Genomic DNA, 7,607 nt, shown 5'->3' with positions numbered 1-7,607 from the left:
TTGTTCCTTTTAAATATTTTTAGTTAYATTTTAGTCATGTTAAAAGTTATTTATATAATCTATACATTTATTTCTTAAATTTCCTTAGTTTACGTTTCTTTTGATAATTGAATTTCGCAATATTGGCATTAAGCTTTCGAATTTCAAAGAACATTCGAGATCTAAAAAACAACTTTTTAGCCTCTAGATCGCATTCAATGTCCCTAGCCTTGTCGATAAGCATTTGAATGTAACCTTTGCATGCATAAAGAGAATCTTCATTGATGTACGTAAACATTTTTTCCATCCGTGCCACTTTTACAACAAATTGTGGTGTAGGCTTCGTCAAACCTCCTTCACTCAAATGGTTAACCCATGTGGATGAATTGTTGCTTTGTTCCGATTCAACAATGTGCGGCAGTACGTTCTTCAGCTTAAAAGCGTATATCCTTTTGCACTAGCAGAATATAGTGTAATAGAGTTGGCTATGTCAGTCTGCGTCCAAATTTGCCTTTTGGATCCGTTTTTCAGTTTTTTTATCTRACCGTAAAAATCCTCTTTAACTTTTCTTCAACATTTCTGTAGTTAAACTTAGATTTAGCTAGTTTTACTTTTAACTTGCTTATTTAAAATTCAAGTTTGCGCTTGGCATGCGAAAAATCATCYTTAAGTTTTTTATTTTCAGTTTGAAGTAGTTTTCTGTGATAAAAAGCATAAAGTTTATACATAAATACATATATAATGCTACATCTTGAAAAAATCTTCACTTACACTTTTTTCTCTAGCATTTTAATTTTGTCTCCTTGGCATGAACTTTCTTTAATAGCAGCGTCTTCAGTGCACAATTCATTCAAACTATTTTCCATTGAAAGGTCTGCAAAATCCTCAGTCACGTTGAGATAGGTCAACATTTATCAACAATGAAGTCACTATTTTCTTATTTTCCCTGCGCTCAGCTCTGGTGGCTCGCTGCTCATTTTCACTAGCTGCAACGTTATAGCGACATGGAACAGCTCCTGGTTTCAAAGTCCTTTTGGCGTCAAGGCCTATGAAAAGTTTAAAATTAAAATATTTTAAAACAAAGGTGATTTATCAACTTACCCATTTCGTACATCTCGTTTCCAATAATGTCTTCATCGTTGAAGTGGTCCATGCAAATTCGCCATGTTTTCGGCTTAAATGCTTGATTATTTCTACACAGTTGGATYCACTTTTTTTGCTGCTCTTTATCGTTCGGAAACATAAAAAATTATTTCTTCACAGTTTTATTTCTTCTACCATTGACACAGTTTTTCACTACACACTTCATTTTGTTATTTAAATACCAAATTACACGAGAAAAATAAATTGTTTCTATATTCACATTGATTGGTACCACGAATTTATAGCTGTCAAATTTTTAACTGCGCCGTGTGTCGTAAGCAATTGTTTGTTTACATTTTTCAAGTATAATGGACCTGCGCAATGCGTAATCTCTTTTCTATCATTCTTGGGTTTATACCACCAAATAGACGTTTCAACAACATATTTGAACAGCGAGCTGTTTCATGAAATTTATATGAGCCAACCAGCTAGGTTTGTAGATAAACGTTATCCAAATCATTGTCTGAAGTTGAAAAAGGCATTGTATGGACTTAAGCAGTCTGGGCGGCAATCGAGCATGAAGTTGGACGGTATATTAAAAGGTATTGGATTCAAACCATCTAAAAGTGAACCGTGTATGTATGTAAAGCACTATGATGGTCACATCAATATTATAGCAGTGTATGTCGATGATCTGGTTCAAGCGTGCAACAAATAAATAATGACAAAGGACCAGTACAATATTTTTTATGCATGGAAATCGATCGCGATGGTGAGACTGGGTCTATAAGCGATGGGCAAAAATCATATATACAAAAGATGTTAAGCGAATATAATATGGAAAACTGTCGACCAATCGCTATGTAAAAAGGTCAATCAAATGCAGTACCAATCATTAATAGATTCATTGATGTACCTAGCAGTATGTACGCGGCCAGACATTTTGCACTCAGTGTGTAAACTTGTGCAACTAAATAACGATCCTCATTCAGAGCATATGGTTGCAGCTTTAAGGATATTGCGTTATCTGTGTAATACTCAAAATATGCGACTGCGATAGCATTGGCAAAGAAATCGAATGCTTTGTCGATGCAGATTGGAGCGGCGATAGCAACGAGCGTAACTGATATACAGGGTACGCATTCATACTTACTGGTGTTTTTTCATATGAATCAAAGACACAATCAACCGTAGCTCTCAGCAGCACCAAGGCCGAATACGTAGCACTTACGGCAGCCGGGAAAGAGTAGTTTTTTTACGAACACTTTAGGGAGAAATGAGAATTGAATGTCCTAAGACGATCATGGTAAATGGATGTATATATATAACCGCAAGAACCAAACACATCGACATAAAATATTATTACATAAGGGATATTCATTGAGGAGGCGGCATCGATCTCAAATAATGTTGTAGCAGTGACATGGTTGCTGATATTTTGACGAAAAACTTATCAAAGCCTAGCTACGAGAAGTTAACAAAGAAGTTAGGTTTAAAATAATTAAATAAATTATATTGCTTTGTAATATGCGTGCATATGAACGTTGAGGAGGCGTGTTCAAATGCAGTCCTGCATATAACAACGTACATATATATGCAACTCTGATGTATTTAAAATGAAATCGTATTTGAACTGAAGTCTATTGTACTTACACATTTTTTCACTTGTTCTAACCACTGAAGAATAAACAAGTATTTTAACAAAAAGTTTAACAAAATTTAACAGCATATCTAACGTTTTTTTTTTTATAAATTACACACCGTTCGAGATCAGTTCCCTTATTTGGAAAATCAAAAATCCGTCCTCCCTCCTCGCAGCCAGCAACAAACTTCTCCAATTGGTTGTTGTTTTCGGCATTTTGTCTGAAAATTAAAGTTAAAAAGTATTAAAAAATTTAAATTTATTTAATAAAAGTTAAAATATTCTTTCATATGCTACTAGATGTGTATAAGAGACAGGTTTAAAAGAAAGTTAAAATATTCTTTCATATGCTACTAGATGTGTATAAGAGACAGGTTTAAAAGAAAGTTAAAATATTCTTTCATATTCACAAGCTGCCAGCAGTTTTTACTTCGCTATCCTTCGAAGTAATGGCCGTTTCAAATGGAAAGAAAAATTAAAAATGTCTACATTCGAGCAATAATTTCACGGGATCTTAATCTAGTAGTCCCTCTTTTCCAATTGCTAAACATTAAAACCTCCTGAACTTTGACTGTTGGCTCTCTCATTTTTAATGATGACAGGACATCTCTTTATGTCTGACTAGGTTTTCAAACCTTCAAAGCTGAAAGCTTCGAGTTATGTATATGGAGTTCAACTGTATTTGTTACCCAGATTTCTGTTAGTGTTATTGGTTTGGTAAAAGATAGTAACGGAGCATGGTGTAGGTCCGACTTTACCAAAGCAGAAGCTTTTGCAGAGCATTTAGAAGGCACTTTCCAGACATTTGAGTTTAGCTTCCCTTCTGTCATTAAAGAAATAAATAATTTTATTGAAAGCCCTTGCCAAATGGATCTTCCTGTAAGACCTATAAGACAATGTGAGGTTGGTAACCAGATAGAAATGCTCAATAATGCCAAATTACCTGGTTATGATCAAATAAACGCAARAGTGGTTAAATTGCTAACGAAAAAAGCACATAACCTTTTAACACTTTTACTCAATGCAATACTACGGCTTCACCACTTTCCGTCACAATGGAAGTGCGCGGAAATTATGATCAGCAAACCAGCATGCTGAAGTCATGCAGACCGATAAGCTTACTGGTACCTTTCTCCAAATTCTTGGTCCGATCCTGTATACAATATATACCTCAGATATTCCTGTCCTTGAAAATGTCTTAGTCGCCACCTATCCGGATGACACTGCAATGCTTGCGGCAAGCAGCTCTAGGATCGAAGTGTCGAAAATGATTCAGGATCAGGTAYGAATTACTGAGGCATGGTTTAAAAAAATGGAAGATGGCCATTAATACAGATAAATCTATACATATCACATTTACAATGAAAAAAGACTCCTGCCCAAGTATTATTATGAACAATGAAGAGATTCCTAACAGCAATRCAGTGAAGTACTTAGGCCTCCATCTTGATAGAAGATTAACGTGGAAAAATCACGTTAAGGCAAAACGAAAAGAGCTTAAAATGTACTGGCTTATTGGACCCAAATCTGAATTGAGTTTTGAAAACAAAATTTTACTTTATAAAGCCATACTAAAGCATACTAACAGTATCAAGTTATGTATATTTTAGAACATTTGCTTATTGTCTTGAATACAGACAGATTGTAAATAAAGAATTTCCAAAACAAAAAAAAAAAAATTCCACATACAAATACAGCTGTCGCTTGATATTCTCATATTATGGGGGTTCTCTTGATCTGGCAAAACCTTGCACCGTGCGAACTTGTAGAATTTTCCTTTTGGTTTAACGACATAAGAAAAAGCACAATAAAATATGTCAAAACTCATGTTTATTTTCGTGCCGTCATATATCACTTAGCCTCGCATATTTCGGTATAGGATTTTTGCATTTTGTGTCATCGTGCAATCTTGCAAGAGCAAGAGAATGCCGCTTTTGATAGTTGTCAGTGAAAGCCCATCGAAAACACACATTGTCGGTCCGAACGACTTCCACAACATACAAATGTGTTTTCAAAAAAAATATCTTATGATGAAATAACAACACTTTGAGGTTCACTTATCAAATAGTACTCAGCTCTGGTTGCCCTGAGCTCATTTATGTATTACATGTCATAAGGTTACGGAAATTTTCAAATCGTATGCAAAAAGATTTACTGTCTCCGTCATTAAAACGCAACTGGTATCTCTGTCTTGTCTAAGATTATATTTTGTTCACTATCATTGCAGTTTGCTTTGGTTTATATATGTACATATTTGATGGCATTGAAAATATCCATGTGTTAAGTGAAGAGAGCTGTTAGCAAAACTCTTCCGTTTACAATTATTGATTTCACAGTTAAGTATTTATTAACAATGACATCTCACAAGTTTTCATATGCCCAATATTAAAGGTAGAATGCACTTGTGGATTCTCCCCATACGTTGATACATGTACTACATTTCATTATTCGTACTATACAAATTACTTTTATTTTCACTATTGTGGTGGCTGTATGCCCTACTTCAAAAGGATCAGTATCGAGAAAGAAATAGTTTTTTTACGATAGCACCCACTTATTAAAATGTAGTCGAAACTGTTTGCAAAATCTGAAAACTAAAGTTCAATTTAAAAAACGGTCACGTATGTTAGTGGGATATAGTCCATTTTAATGAAATTAATTGTAAGTCGTGTTATCAGTGTGGGCATAAATTAACCGTTGGCCATATTTACCCCAATACCTTCCAAAAAATTAGATTAAATTCGTATCTAAAGTGTTGAGTAATACGATAGCTTCTGGTATGTTATCTCTTTAGAGTTCAGGAGCCTTAAATTCAAATAGTGTAAGCTTTATTAGTACCGCAGAAATTGTTCTTTTGTTAAATAAATTATTCAATATTTCAATAGCAGTTTTACTGATTTCATTAACAATCATTGACAAGACGACTATGTAAAGACAGCTTAGAGCATTTTTGGTCAGATTAGAAGTAGGGATGTGCTAGAGTAAAACCTTTCATTTTATTTAGTTTATTTTTATGTAGTTGTGAGCTGTCTTTAGAACCATAAGTGGTACCTCATAGGTGGGGTGTAACCGGAGGGATTTGTTGCTCTTATAAAAAATGTTAAATAATGAACATTAAATAAGTTTGTAAAATTTAAATATATTTGATGAAACGTTTTGTAATGTCAAGCATCATAGTATTATTTTCAATGAAAAATATGGAAAACATTTATTGATTGAGAGCTAAAAAGCTTAAATCCTTTTATTGGGTATTGAGAGTAGGGTGGGTCGATTCCGGACTTTTTTCGATTCGGGATTTCTAATAGTGCGCAAAAGTTGCCTTAGTACTTCCCGATTCCAATGTAACTTTTTGTTTTGAGATCGGATTGCGTCTTCAACCCCAACTCCGGCCTTGAAATTTCGGAAATTCGCCTAAAATCGTAAAACTCGCATCTCGAGGCAAAATGTATAAAACAAAAGTTATTTGTCACGCACCTTTCCCGAGATACGAGCGAAAATGCGGCGCGCCACAGCGATGAAAATCGGCTTGCGGCCACACTTCTTGACKTTGATTTCGCCGAGTGCTAGTACTCACATTCATTCACCTACGCCAAAGGACACGTTCGGATGGGTCTCCACACAAATATTTTTTCATCGAGTTCCTTCACTCTTGTCGGTGATTTCGCCGAGTACTATCACTTACACTCATTTCCCTGCGCCATACGACACGTTYGGACTGRTCTCCACATAAATATTTTTTCATCGAGTTCCTTCACTCTTGTCGTTGATTTCGCCGAGTGCTATCACTTATATTCTCTCAACAGAACACAGAACTCAAAATATCCGTATCTAAATTTAAATTTAGAATGAATCTTCTTAGCTTTAAAAATGTTTCAGGTTTTGGGAAATCCCGTAGCGCCTGGCCCCCGCTTGGAATACTAACCGGAGGTGTTGTATGTGTTGTTGTTCACTGGATGATGCTATCAGCATCGCAATAGAGGCCCGTGAGTGCTTCGTTGATAAAATGCTGAAAGGACTGCGGCGCGATATGGAGCCCAAATGGCATGTTGATGAACTCGAATAACCCGTACGGGGTTATTATGGCGGTTTTTGGTATGTCTCAGACCGATCGTAGAAAATATGTCTTTCCATCTACTATTATGGCATAATCATGAAGAAGCGAGATTGGGTGCCGGTCAGGAATAGTTCTTTCATTGAGTCTACGTAGTTTCCGCATGGTTGCTAGTCTCCATTCTTTTCTGGCCATGCGTAAGGGACTAGCCCAAGGGCTATTTGACGGTCCGACATGACAAAATCGATTAGGATCTCAAACTCCTTCTTTGAGGTGTTCAGAACATAACGGTCGAACACGTTGCATGCACGATGGGCCGGTGGTATGGATGAAATGTTTAACGGAGTGTTTAATGGCTGTGCGGTTCGCAGGTTTCCTAACAGTTCCGGAAAGTCTTTAAGGATAGCCGTAAATTTGTTGCTCTCGGTTAGGGCTGTGATCGCTGTAATGGGGGCGGTTGCATAGCAGCCTACACTGTGAGAGTCTGAGTTAAGGTCTACCAAGCGACCACGTTTGAAGTCCACAACTAATCCAAATTCATTTATGAGATCTGCACCGATTTTTGGATACGGTACGTTAGCTATACAAAATATCTAATGGATCGGACGCCGTAGGCCTCCTTCTATGTTGAGGTTGAGTGCCTTATCTCCGTATTTGTCAATTTTGATACCGTTCGCAGCTTGCAGTCGAAAAGGTGTTGGTATTTTGCTGTCTATACGAGAAAGCGAAGTCACCGAAATATCCGGGCCAGTGCCGACGTGGAATTTCGAACCCGATATGCCTTCATAAACGAACAGTCGGCGATGTGTTATGTTGTCACCAGCATCCGCGGTGTGTACTGGGGGCCGCACT

Source organism: Bactrocera latifrons, unplaced genomic scaffold (assembly GCF_001853355.1).
Source record: "Bactrocera latifrons isolate USDA-ARS-PBARC rearing strain unplaced genomic scaffold, ASM185335v1 scaffold_699, whole genome shotgun sequence".
In the NCBI taxonomy this organism is placed as follows: Eukaryota; Metazoa; Arthropoda; class Insecta; order Diptera; family Tephritidae; genus Bactrocera; species Bactrocera latifrons.
Note: the sequence above shows the minus strand (reverse complement) of the source record.